The sequence below is a fragment of the Leuciscus leuciscus genome (assembly GCF_965113295.1).
Source record: "Leuciscus leuciscus genome assembly, chromosome: 18".
NCBI classification, from domain to species: domain Eukaryota; kingdom Metazoa; phylum Chordata; class Actinopteri; order Cypriniformes; family Leuciscidae; genus Leuciscus; species Leuciscus leuciscus.
Window position 1 is genome coordinate 21,871,733 of NC_138742.1, and position 16,953 is coordinate 21,888,685.

The window sequence follows — 16,953 nt, forward strand, 5'->3', positions numbered from 1 at the left end:
TATCTCATTATCAGTGAACTGACCAGTGTTTGTTTTCTAACATTTGGGGCCTACAAATAAAGAGGTTCAAAGCATTCTCAATGACTTTGAACATTTTTGCTACGTTTTTGCTTACACTGTTTCTACACCTGCATAGTTCTGATAGAAGAGCTCCAGACAGAAAAATGTGGATGTTTTCATGTTGTGTTGATCGTGGTTACAACATCCAAATAAAGTTATCTTACGATTCAACTTTAAAACTGAATATCATACGTTAAACAATAGTATTTTATGTAAAATATTTGATTATAATTTATTATAGAATAGGCCTCCCTTTATAAATTCATTCACAAAACTTGTATCACGTATCTGTTGAAATATTTAGTAAATAGACTGATGTAAATCTCACAAATCTAAAAATATACTGTATATCACATTAACGGTTCACCATATTTCAAAAATGACCGTAAAATTATTCCGACTAGTCGGCTTTACAGAGATTAAAACATATCGATGCACACAAAGCCTATACCCAACTATATTTTGAATTATTGTTGCATATGTTTATTTTTTGTCACACTTACTGTGAGTCAGTCTGGAACCCTACTATGCTAATATTAAGAATATAAAGGCTTATTGAGAGGAGAGGCATGCTATTTTTTTTTTTTTTTTATTAAGCCTAGTTGTCTTTTTAAAATATATTTTAAAGTTGATGTATTAGATGTATAGTTTTGGCTTGGTAAATGATAAAAAAAATCATTTTAATGATGCTGTAAACTTACTCAGTACACTGAAGAGGGACCTGAATCCTCTGTATCTCTTTTTTCCCTATTAAATTACCTCAGAGCATGCAGACGTCATGCAATGTGTTCATCTGTTCGGAGGCATATGTCTGATTTTTGGGAACGCAATGGTGTGAGACAGTTCGAGGAGGCAATTATTCCAAATCATTTTAATGACAGACTTTGGCTCAGGCATTTCAGAATGACTAAAACAGCATTTTATATTGTGTGCAATGAGATGATGTTCTGTTTAGTCCACTTATCACATGATCTGTTGAGGCAAAGTTGCATGGGTTTTTTGTTGCGCATCGAGGAATTGGTTTAGTAAATGTGTTTCCGTAATGGTTTTTGCGCATGTCTTCTTATCGGATAATACAATTATCCACCTCATCTCATAAGTTTTTTAGGTTAGACTTTATTTCGATAGTTCACTATAAACATTCCAACCAAATCTCACGGTAATTGGTGTGAATTTTAGGAGGTGGCTAATTCGTACGAATTCATACGACCTCGATCGTACGAATTTGTAGGATTTTTGCTAAATCGTACATATTTTACGAGTTGCCCAATTCGTATAAATTCGTACGAATGACTTATCCCTGACCCTGCCCCTAAACCTACCCATCACCCGGATTTAGACAAAGCGTGCGAATTCATTCGAGTGAAGTCGTACGAATTCGTACGAATTAGCCACCTTTTACTCACTCGTAACTATGCAACTACATGTCAACTAACTATCATTAATTTGCAACAACATGCCAACCAACTCTCAGAGTATTAGACTGTTGACATGTAGTTGAAAAGTTACTGACAGTCAGTAGAATTTCGGTTGGGGAGCATCAAAATAAAGTGTTAGCAGATATTAAGCAGACAGTATTATGACTGGTAGTTGACATGTAGTTAGTAGAATGTCTAAAGGACACTGAAAATAAACTGTTACCATTTTTATGCACATTTTACTATTTTATGCCCATTTCTATCCAGCATTTTTAAATGCAATATCCCAAAATGCTCATAAAAATATGTGGTGTGTTTTATGCGTTTGCACACGTGGGAGTGTTAGTGATTTCATGTGTCAATAAGTAAGAAGGCGAAAGATCTTGACCTGTGTAAGTGTTTTATTATTGCAGCTGAAGAGTGCATGTGTGTGTGTGTGTTTTTCTTCGCACACTTGCTTCAGCTTTTCCATCAAGCCAAACAACGGACTCTCCCCAAAACCCCGTCCAGCAAACCTACCGCATGATGTCATCTGTATATTTTCTGCTTCTTTCCTCCCTTCTTCTTCTTATCAGGAAGTGTGGCCCCTTACTATACCCTTACTCTTCCCCTCTTGGACAGGAAGTTGCTCTGCCTTCCCTTCCTGTGTAAGCAGCAGGACGTGGCGCATATGTGTGCGCGAACAAACATGCGTGTACCCGTAAATGCGTAAAGGAACCACGTATCTATTACGGGACACACTGACTCTGTTTACACCTGGTAGATGCATGATGTAATATGCAACTTTTTACATCACAGACTGAACAATATTAAGCATTGCTTGGTAATTGGTTGACCTAAATTGGTATTATCTAATTGTGTACTTAAATTTAACAGCTGACAGCTATTCAACCTAATTCATTTGTGAGACAGTCTAACAGAAGGATGGCCAAAACCAGTGAAATATCAACTGATTTGATACCTCTGAGTTCTTGTATATATACAATGAGCTGCCTTTGTTACTCTGGCAGAAAGGATAACACTATATAGTGAGATGGGAGAGACTGTACGGAGGCGGGTTTAGCGTAGTGCTGTGGGGCTACTGACCTATTTACCCTATCCGCCCGGCACGCTGTTAGCCCTGGCTCGCACTGGCCCGACAGTGGAAAAGCGGATGGGGTCACTGACAGGCCAGTCTTGAGTTCAGAGGTGCAAGGAAGAGCCCAATGTTGCAGTCAAAATCATATATTAGTTTCTGCTACTTCTCTACAACAATATCTGAAACATCTTGAGATCATTAGAAGGATATATTTGACATTTTAGCACTGATATAGTACTTGAAATGTTGCATTGAATAACTGCAACTTGATCCCTGTGAGTAGGTGGCTTTTTTAATAGAATATTATTCCAGAGACAGCGCTAGAAAAAACAAAACTGCTGGTCGCTGGTTCCTGACTTCCTGTGTCCAATCTTTATTGTTAAACTGGAGCGTAAGTCTCCTCTGACTTTTTCTTTCCTGAACTGTCGGCATAATTTACGAGCGTGGCTGTGCACAGGCCTGGTGGTTTGGTGGCCTTGGGTTTGTGTGACCAGTGGGTTGTGGGTTCAAACCCAGGACAGGACGGTAACTGTGACCCAACCAAATGGACACATGCCATTCCAGTCTAAGCTTCAAACACAGGTTGCAATAGTTACAGTTAGAACAACCTGCTAAGACTTCTATGCATTGGCTATATTGGTGGTTATATAGATTGCAGACTATCTGATGCTTTAACACATTTGTATTTTTTAGTTCCACCTCCATTGCATGTGAAATATGTGCAATAAACAGGACTGTGCGTTTTTACAGTTGTAGTTCTACAATTTATTGCAATTAAATGATGAGTGTATACTGAGACTTCACTGTAGGTCCAGGAAATTACTGTAATGTAGCAGCGCTACGCTGTAGAATTACAATAATTATCTGTCTGCATTACAGTAATCCTGACAGTATGTACACAGTGTTTAGGTTCTCAGCAAGTTCCCAGCATTTTTTTTCATTTGATGATTTATTGTGCTGCCTCTCCCCCCTCATCATTCTTTCAACCAATGAATGCTCAAAATTTGCTCAAAAAGCTGATTTATTCTGGAATGAAACAAGTCATTGAATAATTGATTTAACCATTTAAAAAACAAAAAAACAAACATTGAACCATTCCGGAACGAAACATCGCTACTGTGTGTATGTTTTTTGCCCAGAAAATACACTTATTTATTCATAAAATATTATATTATTGATATAATGTTCAATATTGCAACATGTAGGTGCTAGTCTACACATGTAAAGTTGTAATTAAATAATAAATAATAATTATATAATTAAATCACATGCAATCACAAATAATAATATGATTAAATCACAATTAAAGTTACATTTATTTCTCTCACGCAACACAGTGCTACCAATTCTGTTCTGTAATGCTATTAGACAAACTGGAGAAAAATAACTGATAGTAAAAAATAATAATGGTGTAATGCCATAATGGTGATTTTAAAAGAAACATATATTTACATGATTATCAATTTTCTCAATTTCACATGATACAGTTATTTAAAAAAAAAATTTTTTTTTATTTATTATGACTGTAAGTGAACTAGCTTGCATTTATATCAGTGTTAAATTCTGAATACTGAACACAGAATATTTTAAGATATTACTTTAAAAATGTTGGCAATTGTTTACAGTGTGCTCTAATTGTTAAAGTATAGCCGTCGATTGTGTTATTTCAAGACAAGCAGCACTTGTGAGGGGCCATTTTCTCCATGGCTTTCTGCAGTTTCCATGACAGTGCCATAATTGACAGTGCAGCGTCTGTGAGACGGGCTGCTGACCCGGAGTGACGCCTTGCTAAAGATCGGGGAGCGAGCCAGCAGACTAAAACAGCCCTCATAAACGCTTCGTTCTTTTTTGGGGGTTGTTTTGGGTGTTTTTGATGTTTTTCTGTTTCGAGGTTATTTTTTCCTTTCACACAATTCCCCTTCTCAGGTTTCCATTTTCTCTTTTACAAACATATCATTGTGAGTCTCCGTGTCTGCAGAGTCAAACAGGCCTCTGAGAGTGAGTGTATGTGTGTGTGCTCTCACCCACACACTCATCACATACTACTAAAGGGCTAGTCACTGCCCTGGCCCGGAGGTTATGAGGGCAATGTCTCCACTTGGTCTTTGACAGGGTAATTTTAATTGTTGACTCTCCAGACACAGTCAATCACACACACACACACACACACACACACACACACACACACACACACACACACACACACACACAGTAAACTCACATCCCTTTCCCAGGACCCACAGTCTCTTAACCCGCTGGTGCCATGCGGCCGTTGTGTAACATCCACCCAGGCTCTGTATGTTATTTTATTCCTTTCTCATCCTGCCTGTTATTTGCCATCCATATAATTATAAAAAATAACTCTATGCTCTTGATGAGTGATGTTTTTTTCAAGTCTCTGTGATGTAAAGACACTACCACTTACTCACTGATTTATCCTCACTGTGTTAAATGGCTGTTTCCGTAGCAATGTGACAGGGCTCTGCAAACTGAGGACAAAACTCTTTTTTGTTTGCATTAAGTGGTTTTCTCTGGGAGAGAAGAAGACAGTGAGACCGCAAGTGTGGGGAGTGGCCAAGAGCCAAAATGTGGGGGGAGGGTGGGGGGTAAATGAGGGTAGACAACAGAAAAGAAAGAAAGAAAGAAAGAAAGAAAGAAAGAAAGAAAGAAAGAAAGAAAGAAAGAAAGAAAGAAAGAAAGAAAGAAAGAAAGAAAGAAAGAAAGAAAGAAAATCAAACTACAATGAAACAGTAAAAAAAACAGAAAAAGAAAGAAACAGAAAACAAACAAGAAAGAAAGAGACTAACGATCAAACAAACAATAACAAAACAAAGACTCAAATAAAGAAAGAAACAAGCAAAGAAATTAAACCAAAACAAGCTAAAAAAAAGTCAAACAAAACAAACAAACAAAGAAGAAAGAAAGAAAGAAAAAAGAAAGAAACTAACAATCAAACAAACACACAACTAAACAAAGACTCAGACATAAAGAATCAAGCGAAGAAATTAAAACAAAACAATCTAAAAAAAGAAACAGTCAAATAAAACAAACAAACAAACAAGAAAGAAAAAAGAAAGAAAGAAAATAAAACATGCTCAGAGACAGACACGAGCAATCAAAGAAATGAAAACAAAATGAAAACAAAAAAACACAAACAAAACAGACAGAAAAAAACATAAGAAACAAACAAACAAACAAATCCAAACAAATAGACAGAAAGAAATCAAAGAAATAGACAGAAAAATAAGCAGTCACACAAAAAAGAAAGAGAAATGTACAAAAAAGTAAACACTCAATAAATAAACAAGCAAAGAAAATATTTGAATTTTCAGGAAAAGCTGTTTTAGCTTTCATCTTCTTGCTCTCTGAATATCTGCACACAACACACACACACACTTAGCTTCAAGCTGCATGGCACTATAAAACCTTCCTTCTTGTTGCTTTCCAAATCTATTTTCTGATTTTATTTTCACATGAAAAGTTTGTCAGCATATTCCACTTATTTATTCTTAATTTACCCCCAAAAATGTCTGGAAAGTTCCACCCAAAATTGAATGAGACAGGAAAACAAGATGAGGAAAGATGTTGCTTATGTGTCGCTTGTGAGTCTCTGAAGCGAACCACCCACTCCAGCGCTATTCGGCACATCAAAAAGAGCTTAAGTTTCTGATGGAAAGCCAAACATTTCCTATTCCTTTTTTATGGTCTCTCTCGTCTTCTGCAGCTCTCTCTCTGTGACCAGCATGTGAGGAAGCATGAAGCTACACTGCAGTGATCCTGTTCCCAAGATGTTTGCATTTACATATTCAGTTAGATGTTCACCTTCCTATACTGTTATACTGAATATCAGAATGTTCTTTAAAACATCCCTCTTGCTTTTGTGATATTGCTTAAATATCAAAACATATAAGACACTGAGTGGTAAATACAAATAAAGGTGAAATCATTCTGCTTTGAAATGTGCACATTGTCACCTGTAAAAATGTGTGTGTGTTCATCCGTATAGCAGATGACTCTGTTTCCTCTCCTTTGTTATTCCAGTTTCTTCCTGTTTCACACACTTTCATTTCACACTCAAAAACAGATTTAAAGAGAGGGAGTGAGATCAAAATATATGTCAACGGGTTATCTGAAAAACAGGTATATCGTATATAGGTATATAGGTAATATAGGTATAACAGGTATATTAGAAAGCCAATATATTGTCAGTGCCTTTGAAGCCATGGCAGATGTGTGATGTTAAGAAAAGCCATTCGCTGCTGCTTTACTGTTAGCACTCAGCACAACATTTCCTATTTCTCAGTCTGTTCCATTTTCCCCCCAGTTGGAGGATGTTTTTTCCTTTTCCTGGTCACGTATTACTCAACATCACTGCTACCTCAAGGAGGTATTTCCCATTACTTTGTTAACTCAGATGTTCATCATTAGCATTGAACAGTGCACTGTTGAACCTCTGGACAAAACAAGGGCTACATCCGAAAATGCATAGGCCTACTAAAAGTAGAGTATTATGTCCGAATTCACAGTATTCATACAGTACTTTCATATAAAGTACCCGGATGACCTACTTCTGAAGTGCGGATCTGATGGACACTTTACTATCCCATGAGGCCACGGGAGAGGTGAATGGCAGTGCAGAGACACTGATGCCGTAAGTCACATGACAATGATGACGTGGTCGTGGCGAATATAGTCCGAATTACATTCTACACACATTCATACTATTTACTGTAGAATGTACTTTTTTAATGTTAGTAAGTACTTATTCAAAAGAAGTAGCTACCTAGAGAGTATGCAATTTCTGCCGAATATAACGCAGGCCGACATTTGTAAACCATAAAAAAGGGATTTAAACAGTACACGTTCAAAAAAGAGTTTAAAGCGCTACACTCAGTCGCACAAAGTTTTTACGTGTATACTAGGGTCAGATGTGTAGTGTGCAAGGTTCTCTCATGAAACTCTAGATTGCGCTGGCTGATAGATTCTTAACTCAATCTGTTTGCAATCACATTGTTCTCTATATAGGGCACACTGATTGGTTCCTGCTGTATCATAAGCCAATGAGCTCTCTGCTCAACCTTCATAGTCTCCATCAGCATTTGCTGTAGCGGTTTGCAGCACGCTTTCAGAAACCCTCCACCTTCCCCAGCTCCACCTGCATACTGTAGATCTGCTATGAATAATTAATGTACGCCATATTGTACAGCAGCAGCGTGTCTTTCTTGCTCACAGCAGTGTGTCATGTTTGTATCAGCAGTAGTAAGTCCCGTACTTACTCTGCAGCCGCATAGCAGATCTGTTCTGCCAAGACTAAATATATCAACATTGTCATATCTATTACCATGCCAAACACTCCGAGAGTTGTCATGACAGAAATGTAATCATCAGCATAGTAGACTTGTACTAACGGTGCGTACTCAGTACACCCAACTCGCACATGTACCTTTTAGAGTTGTCAAAAGTATCGACTTCAGTACCAAGTCTGTACTGAAATTTAAAAAATGTGACGATACCAGCATTTCCCTCTGGCATGTTGAGCGCTGTTGAATGGATTCTTAAACACCTCTGAAACACGCTCCACATACAGTATATGTCTCTGATTGGCCATTGTGTTCACGCGCTCCACATATATGTCTCTTATTGGCCATTGTGTTCACGCGCTCCACATATATGTCTCTGATTGGCCATTGTGGTCACACACTCAACGCTGAATATATGTCTCTGATTGGCCATTGTGTTCACGCGCTCCACATACTATGTCTTTGATTGGCCATTGTGTTGACGCACTCAACATATATGTCTCTGATTGGCCATTGTGTTGACGCACTCAACATATATGTCTCTGATTGGCCATTGTGTTGACGCACTCAACATATATGTCTCTGATTGGCCATTGTGTTGACGCGCTCCACATATATGTCTCTGATTGGCCATTGTGTTCACACACTCAACGCTGAATATATATGTCTCTGATTGGCCATTGTGTTCACGCGCTCCACATACTATGTCTTTGATTGGCCATTGTGTTGACGCACTCAACATATATGTCTCTGATTGGCCATTGTGTTGACGCACTCAACATATATGTCTCTGATTGGCCATTGTGTTGACGCGCTCACATATATGTCTCTGATTGGCCATTGTGTTGACGCGCTCAACATATATGTCTGTGATTGGCTACAAAACATGTTGTCTTTGACGCTCTTCATAGAGCGCTTACACAGATACACACAGGAGCGTTTGAAAGAGGCATCTATCAGTGGATCCGTCTATCAGCGGATATATTAGGGATCCTCTGATAGACGCCTGCTTTTAAACGCTCCAGTGTGTGTCTATGTAAGTGCTCGGTGAAGAGCATCAAAGATGTCATTGTTGATCATTGTAGCCAATCACAGACATACAACATGTCCAACACAATGGCCAATCAGAGACATATATGTTGAGCGCGTCAACACAATGGCCAATCAGAGGTGTTTAAGAATCCGTTCAACATCACGCAAAATACTAGAGGGAGATGCTGGTATCGTCACATTAAATTTCAGTACCGACTTGGTACCGAAGTCTGTACTTATTGACAACTCTACCTTTAATTTTTTGCAATAATTAGTTTGTCCACATGGTGGCAACACTGCACACTAGCGGTGTTTGAAGCAAAAAATCTAAGTCAATTTCAAACCAAACAGCTTTCTGTTGGTCAATGTGGCAGATTCATGTGACCACCTTGGACATGAGCGAAATTTGTGTGTAATGTGTGGCAAACTGTGTGTGGTAACTTCAAGCGATACTCCTGAACGCATGGATTACTTTTGAAATGACTGTATTTCACCGAACAACAGAAAATGTGACCGCACTTTAAGTGTTTGCGTCAAAACTGAAGCAAACTTTGAAAGCAGCCAATGTTCCTTGTGAGCCTGACTGTGCGTTCACACCGGACGTGAATAGCGCGTCAAATTCGCGTCTACCGCGTTTGACGCTTGACCACTTTGTGTTAATTCACGTGTCAAGAGTGAAATTGACGCGCGTAAATTTTGCTTCAAACTTTTGTTTTTACGCGCGTCAATTTCACTCTTGACACGTGAATTAACACAAAGTGGTCAAGCGTCAAACTAGACGCGGTAGACGCGAATTTGACGCGCTATTCACGTCCGGTGTGAACGCACCATGATGATGAAATAAACATAGGCCTACATTTGGCATTTGATAGTGTAGGTGTCATTTACTGTACCTGGTAGGCTATACATACTGTGTTCTATATTTAGTTGCAGCTGTGAAATGCGATGTTAGTGGGTGAACATAAGGGAATATTCTAGTAAAGTGTTATGGGTACAGTTGCTGTGCTGGATCTCTTGGTGTTAACTGACCTGAAGAAAAAGCCTTGGCAACACACCATCTACGAATGATTCAGACGTCAATAAAACCCTATAGACCCATCGCTATTATTCTCACACACCTCCCAGTGGAGTATGTTTGTGTGTGTGTGTGTGTGTGTGTGTGTGTGTGTGTGTGTGTGTGTGTGTGTGAGGTTACCGAGGTTCTTTTGTTGGTCCGCAGAGACAGCTACGAGTTTGTATGAAAAACAGGAAACAGTGCTCATGGTGATGCAAAGAAACAGAAGCTTAGGAAGACGGAGAGAGAGACAAACAGCTGAGGGGAAAAAAGGAGTGTGTAGAGCTCAAATCACTGTTTGTGTGCGATCATAAAGGCATATCAAAAATCATTTAAAAAAAATGCTGGGAGGTTTGGGTCAAATATGGACGAACTTTGAATTTTTAAATAAAAATTTAAACCCAATGGTTGGTGTATACTTGTAAAACATATATTATTATTATTATTATTATTATTATTATTTTAAAGAGACAGTTCACCCTAAAATGTTTAATTCTGTCATAACTTAACCTCATGTCATGACTTATTTTCTTCTGTGATATTCTGAAGAACACTGGGATTCAAACAACACTGGACTGCATTGACTTTTAAATAAAAGGCTACATGAAAATCTAGCGGTTGTCAGAGACTGTTAGAGATCTAAAATTTGGTGGGATAGTTCAAAATCCACTACTTATGGATTGCATTTAGAATTATCAAAACTTAAATAGCCGGAAAATTCCAAGTGTTGTCGTAAAATTCTAAATCCTAAAGACCTTGATTCACTTGTTCAGGTTTGTTTGATTATTGGAGCAAAAATAAAAAGTTATTTCCTCTCAAATCCTTCTTCAACAACAAATCAGATAATCATTTCCCCTCAATGACATTCTGAGGAAGCATTTCATGAATTTATGATTGCGTAATGACTATGGGATTTCAATTGGAATGTCAGAGGAATGCTATAATGCTAATATTGCCACATGTCTGATAGTTTTCATCAGTGTGAATGGCTGAATAACTTCACATGTAAAACATTAATGAACAGAAATGTATTTGTAGAACCATTGTACACTTAGTATATATCCAGAATTGAATGTAATTTGCACAACAACAAGAAATGTGATCACCAAAATGCTTTAGATGGAATGTACAAAGAGGGAGAGAGCAACTTAATTTTTCTGCATTGGTTGCACGAAATTACATTGATTTGTTACACAAAACTGCTTTGCTGTGATGAATTAAAAATGAATTTTAATTCAGAAATCAAAAGTGTGCTCATCATAGAAGAGGTGAATTTAATATATATGTGAATAAATATAGATCCAGACAATAACTAACTACTAAATAAATAAAGGAATCAACAAGACATATAAATTCATGTTTTTATTTAATTTTTTTATTTATAGAATATGTTTGGTTATTCTTTGATTCATGTGCATTTAATATAAATTAAATAAATAACATTAACATATATAACAAAACAGATAGATAAAAATGCTTATAGTATATGAAGACAGAAGATGTTTTCCAGGTCTCATATTCCTGGCTGGCAGACGCTGATCTCAGTGGTTGTGAGCGTGCAGGGCTTGTTTGGAGACACCGACGGTCATGGGTAATGTGGACAGTGAGGTCAGGAAGGTTTGGTCTCTGTGGTGTTGAATCTGTTTCTGATGGCCGACTATGAAGTGAGAAAAGCCACATCAGCCCAGTGGAACGTCCTCCAGTGGTGCACCAGAACCGCTTTATATCTGACTCTACCTTTCTCTCCTCCTCCCTCTGAAGGAAGCTCTGTGGCGTGGCGTGTTGCAAGCGGGAGCCCGTAAGAGCAGCCGTGCTGACCTGTTGACCACAGACCGGGCCGTCCCGGAGCTCTGTGCTATCTCATTCACACTGATTATACCTCACACTGCCATTAGAACAGCTGCCGGACGACTGACCGCTTGGACAGATACTTGTTTGTGTGTGTTCTATCTACTGATTCCACATACACACTGCAGCAAAATTCGCTTGACACTCCACTTAATGTGCTTAATCCAGTTCTGTACATACACTACCAGGGCCGGATTAACCTCTTATTGTGACAAAATACATTTTTGGCCCTTTCTGCACAACAGAGACAATATTTTATACAGTAAATTTAGGTAATTTATATAGTGTTTGTGTTACAAGTATAGCATTAGAGTGATAGGCCTACTAATAGAATTATTATTATTATTTCCACATGCCTAGAATGCCTAAATCCGGTCCTGTATATACTATCACTCAAAAGTTTAAGGTCAGTTTGATTTTAAATACAAAACTTTTCAGCAAGGGTTACATTGGTACAGATAAGTCTGGGGTAGGTCATTCGTACGAATTCGAACGAATTGGGCAACTCGTAAAATATGTACGATTTAGCAAAAATTGTACGAATTCGTACGAGTGAAGTCGTATGAATTCGTACAAATTAGCCACCTCGTAAAATTGGTATGAATCGCAGTGAGATGGAAGGTTCCTGTAAGTGAATATTACAAGGAACGTGTTGATTTTATTATTTTATCTTGAAACTTGTTGCTTCCTGTATTAAACGGAAATTTATTCCTACAGCAGGTGTTTTAGTCTTTTTATCTCTTTTTCACACACACAATCCTTTGTCTAAACAGACACACACAAGCCTTTCCTGAGGGTCTGCTGACAGGATGTTCTCCCTAGACCCAGCGACAAACTTTACGGGAAAACACACACACACAAACACACAAAAGCGACCATAGGCATCTGGGGTGGCTTGCACAATCTTAAAACTCTGTTCACAACAGCTGCTTGTTGTTTTACCGTACAATTATTGATGCTTATTGATTCATATCATTCCAGCCGCAGTCTTACACCTGTTAGACACATCTTTTTTGATCTCACGATGCCTGTGTGTGCTGTTTCACAATGGAGCACATCTATATTTGATATTATGTCTAGACAGTGTTATCACAGCTCTTCATCTCAACAGAAAGGAAGAGGTGTGCAGAGACTATACTCATTACTTTTGTGTACATGTGTGAGAGAGGATTAATTGAAACTATCATGCAAGCATGGATTTGTTGCGTCTTTGCATAAACTATCATGTGTAGCCACCGCTAAAATTCACAGGGCCTGGGATGTTATTTTTATGTGTAGGGGACCTCTGCCTTGGGTCGAATCAGTCGGTTCGGTTCACTGCAAATAAATCATTTTCTTCAAAGAAATCCATATTGATTCCAAGTAGAAATATCTAAACATACTTAAAGCAAAATAAAAGTTAAAGCAAAATTGCGTAAGCAAATGAATTTACTTATTTATTTTCAGAAAAACTTAAGTAATTCACTTCCGATTAAAAATGTGGGTTTGGTAACTCTTTTCTAATGCTCAACAAGACTGAATTTATTTGATATTAAAATACAGTAAAAATAGCACTATTGTGAAATATTATTACAATTTTAAAAAGCAGTTTTCTATTGTAATAGGGTTTAATTTATTCCTGGGATATCAAAGCTGAATTTTCAACATCATTACTCGAGTCTTCAGTGTCACATGATCCTTCAGAGATCATTCTAATATGCTGATTAGGCTATATGCTTAATATTTTTGAGGAAAATATGATACTTTTTGGGGATTCTATGTTGAATAGAAAGTTCGAAAGAACAGCATTTATTGTAAAATAGAAATTATTTTGTAACAATGTATAGTATTTCCTGTCACTTTTGATCAGTTTATGCTAGATAAAAGTATTTTATCTAACTGACCCCGACAACGGTAGTGTATCATGTTTTAAAGGATTATGTTTTTTTGTTTTTATTTACTGGAAAACGAGACAAAAATCCAGAAAATTATTTTTGAAGTACTATACCAATGGGTCAACCATTATCGCATGGCCCAGGACAACATCTTACCATGTGTTATAGCCCAGTCTATCTCTAATCATCTCCACTGCTGACATGGTGTGTTTCCATTTAACATCACATCCCTTTTCTGAAGCCAAATTCGAATGAAATATACTCAGAGACATGAATGAAGAGGTTTGATCTTGAAAGGATACTTTGAAAAGTGAGGTCAGCCAAGGCTGGATGAAGATGTGTTTTTGAGAGAGGACCGTGATGCACTGCTCTCCCCAGCAGAGGGAGTTCTGGGCCATATGGTGACTGTGAGTGTGGCATACGGACAGAGTGGACGTTTCATCACCAGTCCAGATTCATTATAGTTGGACGTATCACACAACTTCTACACATTCTTCTTTTTTCTTTTTCTTCACACTCTCAGTTATTTAGTTTTTTTCATCGTAAACCAACAACTGCTATTTCGATTCCTCTCTGACCCGAAGTGATGGAGAGAGAGATCTTACCCTTTTGGCAGTATGCCACTTTGTCTCATTTGTCCTCTCTGTCTCTCTCTCTCAGTTGTTGTGTTATGTTGTGTTGGACTGGACAGGCAGCTGCAGCAGAGCTGATAAGAGCTCCTGACCTTGGCAGATGGAGTGACTCCTAGAGAGAGCTAATCATAGAACTTCCTCCTCCAGAGAGCGAGAGAGACGGAGACGGAGAGAGAGAGAGGGAGAGAGAGAGAGAGAGAGAGAGAGAGAGAGAGAGAGAGAGAGAGAGAGAGAGAGAGTGAGTGAGTGTGTGTGTGTGTGTGTGTGTGTGTGTGTGTGTGTGTGTGTGTGTGTGTGTGTGTGTGAGTGAGAGAGAGAGAGAGAGAGAGAGAGAGAGAGAGAGAGGTGGGGGGGGGGGGGGGGGGGGGGGGGGGGGGAGGGAGCAGGTGTACATTCTAATGTCAACCACAGTGTGGCAGCATCTCAGTGTGTCTTACATGTCCAATTTATATTTCAATGCATAAATACTCTACCGTTCAAAAGTTTGATGTTGTTAATATTTCTTTTAAAGAATTGAATACTTTTATTCAGCAAGGACACATTAAACTGATCAAAATTGACTTTTATTTCAAATAAACGCTTTCTGTTTTACTCTCTATTCAATAAATAATCCTGAAAGAAATCTTGTACACAAAATATTAAGCAAGAACTGTTTTCAACATTGATAATAATAAGAAATGTTTCTTGAGTTGCAAATCAGCATATTAAAATGATTTCTGAAGCTTCATGTGACACTGAAGACTGGAGTAATGATGCTGAAAATTTGCATCACAGGAATAAATTAGGATACATTTTAAAATATTAAATAGAAGTTTTTTTAAATTGTGATGATATTTCACTATTGCTGTTTTTTTAAATAAACATAGACTTTTTATTTCATTATGTTTTTTAAACGTAGATTTTTAAACCTTTCATCATTTTCATCATTGATGATGGCGGCACCTTGTGGCGTGCAGTTACTTCAGAAAGAACAAAGTGACAATAATTAAACTAAACTAAATTGATATAGCTGATTTATACTGAAACGAAACAAAAAGCGAAACAAAATGCCACAGAAGAAAAATACAGCGGGGGAAATAAGTATTGAACACGTCATCATTTTTCTTTTCTCAGTAAATATATTTCCAAAGGTGCTATTGACATGAAATTTGCACCAGATGTTGGTAACAACCCAAGTAAGCCATACATACAAAGAAACAAACAAAAATAAGTTCAGAAATTAAGTTATGTGTAATAATGTGAAATGACACAGGGAAAAAGTATTGAACACATGAAGAAAGGGAGGCGCAAAAAGGCATGGAAAGCCAAGACAACTGCTGAAAACTTACAGTAATTAAAAAGCAATCCAGCCCCCTGTCAGTGGAAATTAATAACAGCTGGTTCTGTCCCAAATGATGGCCTACAAAAAAGGTCTCATTGCCAAGCTGTCACACAAGACACATCTCATGATGGGTAAAAGCAAAGAGCTGTCTCAAGACCTTCGCAACCTAATTGTTGCAAAACATAATGATGGCATTGGTTATAGACGCCATTCTAAGCTTCTGAATGGTCCAGTGAGCACTTTTGGGGCCATAATACGGAAGTGGAAAGACAATAATTTCACCATAAATTTGCCTCTACCAGTGCTCCTCGCAAGATTTCTGATAGAGGAGTGAAAAGAATAATCAGAAGAGTTTGAGAGATTGTCCATTGAATTTAAGTAAAACAAAGTTTATAATATTTGGTAATCGAAAGAGTATTAATAAAGTTAAAATTAGGATTAACAATGAGGAAATAGATAGAGATAGAGTATATGAAAACAAATTTCTAGACGTTATAATAGATCATAAATTATGCTGGAAACCACAGATTAATCATGTAAAAAGAAAAATGTCACAATCCATTGCAATATTACATAAAACTAAACATATTTTGAACGAAAATTCATTATATGTTTTGTATTGTGCGCTCATAGTTCCATACATGACTTATTGTGTGGAGGTTTGGGGTCATGCATATAAAACCAATTTAAATCCAATATACTGTATATGTTACAAAAAAGAGCAATAAGGATTATACAACATGTTGACTATCACGAACCAACTAATCAATTGTTTAGTCATTTAAATGCATTTTTTTATTTTTTTATTTTTTATTTCTGTACTGTACAGACAATGTATAAAGTCTATAATAATTTGCTTCCAAACTGTATCCAGAGGCTGTTTGAAATTAGAGAAAGTCAGTATAAACCAAGAGGAATGCATATGTTTAAAAAAAATAAGGGTAAGAACTAATTACAAAAAATAGATGTATATCTGTCAAAGGGGTTAATCTATGGAATAATTTGCATACGGAATAAAAATTGTGTAATTCACTTTGTAAATTCAAGAAAATGTTTTAAAAACAAGGTGCTAAATAATTATTTAATTTAATGTGTATAATTATTTTTTTTTAAATATTATTATTATTTTATTTTATTTTCTTTCTTCTTTCTTTTTCTTTCTTTTTTCTTTATATGTATATATATTTTGATGTATGTGTGTCTTGTATTAATCACTACCAGTGAAAAAGTGCCGCTCATTTGATTGATAATTATGTATAAAGGGTAGGCTTAATAAGCAGAGGCTTCAGCCTACACCTTTTTTCGGTTATTATGTATAACTTTATTTTGTATGAGT